The following is a 7,618-nucleotide window of genomic DNA, read 5'->3' as shown; positions in this document are numbered from 1 at the left end:
CGTTACATTTACAAATGTAAATAGAAATAAGTAAATAGAAGCACAATAAAATCATAAATGTTAGGAACATTCAAGTGGGGGCTTTCTCTGACAAACAGGGAGAGCTGACTGCCTGAGCCACCTGAGCGTGATTTTTCTTAAATTACCTGTAACTTCTCTCTCCTAAGAGCCGGCAGTGCCCTGCATTTTGGATTCCTCACTTTTAAAAGAGCGATTGTAATTCTCTCAAATCATTGTTTGCGTTTCTTCACCCTGGGGAGGCAGCTGGAAACCGCCCAAAGAGGAGGAAAAGGCTCTGCGCCTCGCTGGGGCGGGGAGAGGGGAGAAACCCTGAAATACCTGTTGGGGCGCAGCCCTACGCGGCCGAGACCCGGCCCGAGGGTCGGGGATCGGGGGCCCCGGGGGCAGCCGGCGCGCGGGCGCGGAAGGAGGAGGCCGCGGGGCCGCCTCCCCCGGCCACCCGGCTCCTCCCAGCGGCGCCCGCGGAACCTGCCCCGGAGTCGCCGGGCCCCGGAACGGAACGTGACCCGACCCCTCCCCGAGCGGCCGCGACCAGGCGCCGAGCCGCGCTCCGCGTTCGGGCGGGCGCACGGCCCCGCCCGTCGCCCACCGCCCTGCCCTGCCTGTCTCCTCCTTTCCCCGGGGCTCCGCTGAGTTCATTCACTGGGATTGGTTTCAAGTGACGCCATCTCTTTATTTTTAAACCAATGACCTCATCCGCGCTTGAAGTTTCCTGACCAGCGACTCTTTCTCTTTCCCCCCAACCCCCCACCCCACCCCACCCCCCGCCTTTCCCCCTCTTTCTGGGTATCTCTGTTTGGGGCGGGGGGGCTCTGATCAGTTTTCCAAACGACTATCATCACCTCTCCCGACCCCCTCCGCGTCCCCCCCCCCGCCACCTCCACAGGTTCCTCGCCCCTTTCAACAGTGTTTTTCAAGGCTGATCGGGGGTTGGTGGGGGGGAGAGAAAGAGTGAAGAAAAGTTGCAAACGTCTCCTCGCTTCCTAAGCCTCCCGCCCCCACCCGCCCCTCCGAGCAGGAGAAGATAATATAGTGAAAAGAAGAGGAGGCGGAGGAGAGCGCGACGGGACGGACGCGGGCGGGAGCGCAGCAAGCCCTCCCGGCTCCGCCGCGGCGCCTCGCGGGTCCGGGAGGCGAGGGGGCCCCGCGGGGAGACGCCGTGACAACTTTCGTTTCCCCCCCGCCCCCCCGAGGGAGCCGCGAGGTCGGCGGCCCCGAAAGTAAGTGGGCGCGCGGACGGCGGGGCGGGTGGGCGCGGGGCCGGGCTCCCGCCGCGCCGGCAGCATGGACGCCGGTCCGCGCGCCCCGCCGGCGCTGCCCTCCCGGCGGCCGGGCCCGGGGTCGAGGGCGGGGTGGGGGCGATCGCGGCCCCGAGCGGCGAGCGCGTGGGAAGCAGAGGCGCGAGGGGGGTGTGTGTGGCGGGGGCCCGGCCCGACCCGGCCCGGCCCGCGCGGGGTCGGGGCGGCGGCGGCGGCGGGCGCGCGGGCTCGGGCCGAGCGGGCCGGGCGGCCGGGTGCCGCCGCCAGGAGCCGCCGCCGGACGCGGTCCCTTCGCGGGCCAAGCTGCTCACTTCCAGGCGCGACTGTTACACAACACGCCTGCCAAGAGGGGCCCCGGCCTGACTGTCCCCATTATCCCCAGCTCGCCTTCCGTGTGAGCGGCGGGGCCACCTGAGTGGTGACCGGGCTGCGCTTTTCAACACACTGGCTTTTCCTCCGGGGACCCCCCCTCTCCCCCCGAGGCCGGGTGTTGGGGGGCCCGGTGCGCCAGAGACGATTTCTTTATCTGCACCAACCGTAAAACGTGAGAAAGGAAGAAGCCCCGGGAGACGAGTGAAGGTCTGTGTATATCATGTGCAGTTTCATGGAATGAAACACAGGGGAGGAAAATATTTGTGCAAAACGGAAGTTTTCAGGTGCAGCTGCGTTTATTTCCTTGAAATTACAACAGCAACTACACTGTTACTGTGTTTTCTCACTTGAGAAAAATACAAATAGATATTTAAATGAATGGATCCTGCAAAATCCTAAGGAAATGTATCAAACCTCAACTTCAGCCGTCCTAAATAAAGTCCTAGGAGTCTCAACTCGTTTGGAGAAAGCACACCTCCAATCAGCCCGTGATGAATAAAGTGGAGAGAGGAAAAACCTGTTACATAATCTCATTTGCCGTGGGCTTTGCAGTACCGGCCCCTGAAATCAAGGGGAAGTGAGTTAAGATGCAGGGTTTTTAAACCTCTCTGAAGGTTTTATTTACCCACTCTCCTGGCTGCCCCTTGTGCTTTAAAAGATTATAAGTAAATACTCTACTCTTACAAGGGAACCAAACCTATCAAACCTGTTTAGAAAATGACCAGGTATGTTTCTTTCCTTTCTTTTGTGTGTGTGTGTGTGTTTCTTTTGTGTGTGTGTGTGAAATTTACCATCCATGAAAGACCTTATGACTAGTATTTGGGGAACTTAGACTGTCAGAAAATGCCTCTTTAAGCCACTCATGTTTTGAGCGCACATAGGTGACAACTGTTTTCCTCAGAGGATTTATACTCGTGAACTCCATCAAGAAAAGAGATTTTTGAAGTTAAGGTAAATTTTTAAAAGAAGGAAAGAATTCTTACCAGTTGAATCAGTCACTTGGGAATTATTTTTCCTTGAGAAATGATGTGTACGGTGGACAAACAGCTTGGGAGGCTGTAGTTAATTGAGACTTGTGCTGCAGTCTGGAGAAGGTACATTGAAAAACTGAGAATTTGGGGCTTTGTCTGGGTATATTAGTCAAAGTGTGACTGGGCATCCTAAGTTTGTTTTTATTTTTTAAGTAAAGTTCTGGAACTTAACTGAGTTTGATGACTGTGAAATCTTGTTTAAAAAAGTTTTGGGGATTAACATTTAACATCCTATATAAAAACTTGGCCTAAAAGACACCAGCCCAAAAGTTGGTTTTTAGGTAAAATAATTTGTACTTCCCAAAGTTCTTTTTGAGGGGGAACCGCAAAAATGAGTTTATTCCCAATTCTGCTGGTAATATGGTGATTAACATGAAAAAGAGTAGGTTCAAGTGCTTTGTAAGTGTCCATTTGAATTTAAAATAATTGAATACCTGTAAAGTGAAAACAGTCATGTAAAATTGAGGATTAGGGATCTCTTTGGCCAAGAGCTCAATGACAGAAGCTGAAAAGGGGGCAAAAGAGAAGAACTTGTTAACCTAGTTCTTTTCCTTTTTCTTAAACATTAAAAACTCATTTGTGGAAGTGAGGCAGCAGCAATCAAGTGTGAGATTGTGCAGGGTTTAGGCTGGGGTCAGGAAAAGGGGCCAGGGTTGATGTATTAGTTTGTTTTGATGCTCTTTTCTATAAATGCCTGTATTGAGAATTTAATTTCATAGTTTTTGGCCTATGGGATTATATATTGACAAAGCTGACTTGCATAGCTGTTTAAAGTTAATGTTTTTCTATTTTTCAGCCAATCATAGTAACCCACTAAATATAAATTTGCTAGAATTACCAGTGTCATTTATCCTAGAAACCCAACTTTTCCTGCAGTAGCTTTAAAAAAAAAAAAAAGTCTTCTATCCAGTGTTATTGGGACTGAAAATTTCATTAGACATTTAGTGTTATTAGAATGCTTTTCATTCTCAAGCAAATGGTACTTTAAATTAAAGAAGTAAATTAATATAGGGTAAGCTGATTTGGATCAGAAGCCCAGGAACAGGGAGGAAATAAATCAGGGGAAACAGAAACCAGATTTTATGATAGTTTTCAACAGATTGAAAAAACGAGTTAAAGACTTATAGGAAAAACCTCAGCTGATATTTGATTGGCTTTTTGAAAAAACTGCATCAAAATTTAAAATTGAGACAGATATTTCACTATGGTAAAAGACATTGTTACTAACGGTGATGGCTTAAGCAAAAACTTTAAGAAAGTAAATCTTGCCCAAAGCCACATGGTATATTCCAAAGCCAGATGTCAATTTTTTTCTGATTTTCTTGTGTTGTGGATAATCTGATATTTTTGTACATTTCATTTAGCCCAGATGACCGGGGTTTGGTTGCCTTTGTGAAGGAATGGCCAGATTTAAAGAAGCAGGCTCAAGCTTTAAGAAGAGGCCAGTCTCATTTGAAAAGTTTGAAATCTGATCAAATAAGTGACTAGAGGAAACAGGAGTGGCTCAGAAGGGAGGATCTAAGGCAGATTACCAAGGACAGGTACAAAGCAATAAGAAAAACTTGCCAGGGCTATGATCAGGAAAGGGAAATGGGATCCATCTTGACATGAAAGGAAAAAGGCATAAAAAGAAAAAAATATCCTCCAGTACCTCAGCAACAGGAAGAAAGTAATGAAACTCCAACTTCCTTCTTGATTGGGGTTAGATACTTCATTTGAAGGTATCACCAAAAAAGTCACAAGGTTTTTTTTTTTTTTAAATTATATACAAAAATTAATCTTGGGGGAGGGATGGATAAAGTGAATTATGAGCAGTTACAGTTACATGTATGAGAATGTAAAGCTTGAAGTTGCCAAAAATAAGTTTAAACTAGAGGGGACCCACTGCAATTTCAGTTGAGTTATTGGAAAGGAAGGGTTAGGTTATAAAAAGGTGAAACTATTAACTCATTTGATTTCTGGATTAACTATAGGTATGAGTCAGTCAAGCAGAGCATTTATTAGTGGTAGACTATGTATGGGTCCTTAGGTGGATACTGAAACGAAGGGGCATGGGTCCATGCCCTTAATGAGGATTATGAGAATTTTAAGGGAGCTATATACAAATGCAAAGATAAACAGTTATCAGACAGCAGGCAGGGGTGGCGTTCATGGTATGATTGGAGCAATGGGAGATGTTTTTCATAGAGGTAGTAGAATTTGACCCTGACCTCAAAGGATGGTTAACCAGTGTAAGGAGGAAAGGAAGGGGAGGGGCAGGGGGCAGCCATTCAACCACCCCTTCATTCAGCAGATCTGTTTGGAACCTCTGCTGTGTGCTTGGCACTGTTCTCTGAACCCGGCAAAGAGTGGAAAGTAAGATAAGGTTTTTGCCCTTATGGAATTTACATTCTAGTGGGAGAAGGGCAATAAACAAGTAAACACTTCATGGAAAATCTGATGTCAGAGAGTGATGTCTTGTGAAAATAGGAATGATCAGAAACAAGGAAATTACAGAGTGCTCATTACAGCCCGACTCACTTTGTGAATGACCTGTTTTGCCTGTGATATGCCTGGTGAATAATGTTAATGATTTAACTTTTTAATATTTATTTGCAGCCCAAACCAATTTGAATACACATCTACACAGTCATCGACTCCATCTTTAACCAATTTTTTGAAAGAAACCTACATAATATTTTGTAGATGGAAGCATGCAGGCTTTGAGTTTTCAACTCCTCGTTAACAATTTTTATGCAGTTCTGCTGCTGTTGTCTGCTAAAAACCTCATGTTTTTGCAGTGAGGTTAATGTCATTCTTTCCAGTTTACTTAGAGTTGTGATGTATTGGGCTGTATACTTAGGTATATTCTCCATTAGGAACAGTAATAACAGAGCTATAAAGGGAAGCTAAACTCCAAGGACAGTTTGTTTTGATGATACCTTGTATGAGGGCACACAAAACTGAAGGTGGGCAGAAAGTATAAGTCGGCTCTTCAGCTTAGTTACCAGAAAATGAGGTCAAGGGTGACATTCCCTCCAGGCCTTGTCTCAGGGTACATTTGGGCTGCGTTGTGCTCTGTGAACTTAATCATTCTCCTTACAGGTTGGTAGGGGACTTAGTGGTCTCACTGGAAATATTATCTTAAACTTAGGACTTTTACTGTCTTTCTGCAGATAGTAGACCTGATACAAGAGTGTCAGTTCTGAAGTGGGGAAGTCTGGACTCTGCAGCTGTCTGACTGCCAGCTTTTGTTGTTATTGACAAGATGTCCTTTATAGCGTCAGCTAAAACATTCGTTAGTGACTGTTTCATATTTTGGAACACATTCATGAAGTACTTCTTAAGCATTCTTTAAGAAATGTGTTCTCTCCTTCTCCACTTTTTCTGTAGTTTTAAACTTAAAAAAGACACACACAAACAACAACAAAAAAAACCTGATAAGTAGAATTGAGGTAAAGGATTCCTAAAAGGATTTATGTGCCTTTAGAACCACATCTCTTAAAATTTTCTATATGCATATGACCAGTTTTCATTTACAATTCATTCTGACACACTTGGGATAAGCCTATGGAAAAGAAAACGATTTTCAGAGGAGGTGGGAGATTCTTTAGCCTTTCCTTGATTTCCTTCTCAATACTCCATTTATTTATTTATTTTTTAACTTTTTATTTTATGTTGGAGTATAGCTGACTAACAGTGTTGTGATAGTTTTAAGTGAACCCTGGAAGGACTCAGCCACACATATACATGTATCCATTCTCCCCCAAACTTCCCTCCCATCCAGGTTGCCACATAACATTGAGCAGAGTTCTCTGTGCGCTACACTAGGTCATTGTTGATTATCCATTTTAAATATAGCAGTGTGTACATGTCAATCTTCAACTAAATACTCCATTTAGAAAAGAAATTGTAGATGTAAATGCTCGGAGTCTGTGATGTATATGATAAAAGCTAATGTGATGTGTAATCTTGAAAAGTATTTGGGAAGGACAGTAGAATTCATATGTTTTAATGTCTGGGTGAGGGGTGGGCCAAATTGCAGGTTTTGCACTATAAATTGTCATGTATGTGGCAAGGTATTAATATTAAATTTGTTCTTCCCCTTAAAATTAATGGGGAAAGTAATATGTAGAGAAGTATATGTTGCTTATTGTTTCACTGAATAATTATACACAAAACTACTGTAGCTCATATCCTAAGATGTGCCTAGTAGAATTGACTTTTTTGACAGATGTTTGTTGAATAAATTGAATTGTCACAGGTAGTTTATTTTGATGATATTTGCATTCTATTTCTAGCTTAGAACACTGTTGTTGTTGTTTTGTAACAATTAACTTTTCATATTTAATTAATTTATTTTGGATGTACCATGTGACATGTGGGATCTTAGTTCCCTGACCAGGGATCGAACCTGTGCCCCCAGTGTTGGGAGCACAGAGTCTTAAAACCACTGGACCACCAGGGAAGTCCCAGAGTACTGATTTTTGAGCTCTGGGTTGAAACTGCAGGTGGTTGCCATCCAGCCTTTTGGATAGTGGGCTTGTTTGAGCCGTACTGTCACTCTGGAACCCAGACCCTGACCTTCCCTCCAGCCTGCCTGACCATGGGGCTGGTCCGACCCCATCTTTTCCAAAAGGGCAGGTGGTGGCTTCCTACAGTCCCTGCCCTTCCTGATCAGCTGAGTGTGTCCTCTTCTGGTCATTTCTCAGAGTACTGACGTGTCCCCAGTTTGGCCTTTTTTGTGGTGGGTGTCTCTTGTTATTTTTGTCCGTTGTTTTGTTGGAGAAGAAGCACATTTCCCTGGAGAATAGTTCTTGACTTGATTTTGTAAACCGTACATGTATATAGAGCATGGTGTTATTTCTGCTTCGTTCTTGTCTTTAGCTGAAAATCTTGTATTACTTGTAACTGAATTGTTGAGAACATTTTGATCCTACAGAACAACTGAAAACT

General features: G+C 45.0%; 1 protein-coding gene across 3 annotated transcripts in view; it reads left to right on the top strand.

The window, feature by feature from the left end:
- Positions 1–795: 795 nt before the first annotated feature.
- DUSP16 (dual specificity phosphatase 16) overlaps positions 796–7,618 on the top strand; it is a 90,362-nt gene continuing 83,539 nt past the window's right edge. Inside the window, exon 1 of one of the 3 annotated variants that reach the window (XM_070453636.1) lies at positions 796–1,241. The gene's annotated coding sequence lies outside the window, so the exon portion shown is untranslated. Of the gene's footprint in view, positions 1,242–1,576; positions 1,860–1,916; positions 2,378–7,618 lie in introns of those variants that run through there. The other 2 variants (XM_070453638.1, XM_070453637.1) reach the window with 2 other exon arrangements.

Source organism: Odocoileus virginianus, chromosome 23, assembly GCF_023699985.2.
Source record: "Odocoileus virginianus isolate 20LAN1187 ecotype Illinois chromosome 23, Ovbor_1.2, whole genome shotgun sequence".
Taxonomy (NCBI): Eukaryota; Metazoa; Chordata; class Mammalia; order Artiodactyla; family Cervidae; genus Odocoileus; species Odocoileus virginianus.
Note: the sequence above shows the minus strand (reverse complement) of the source record. Positions and strands in the feature narration are given on the sequence as shown.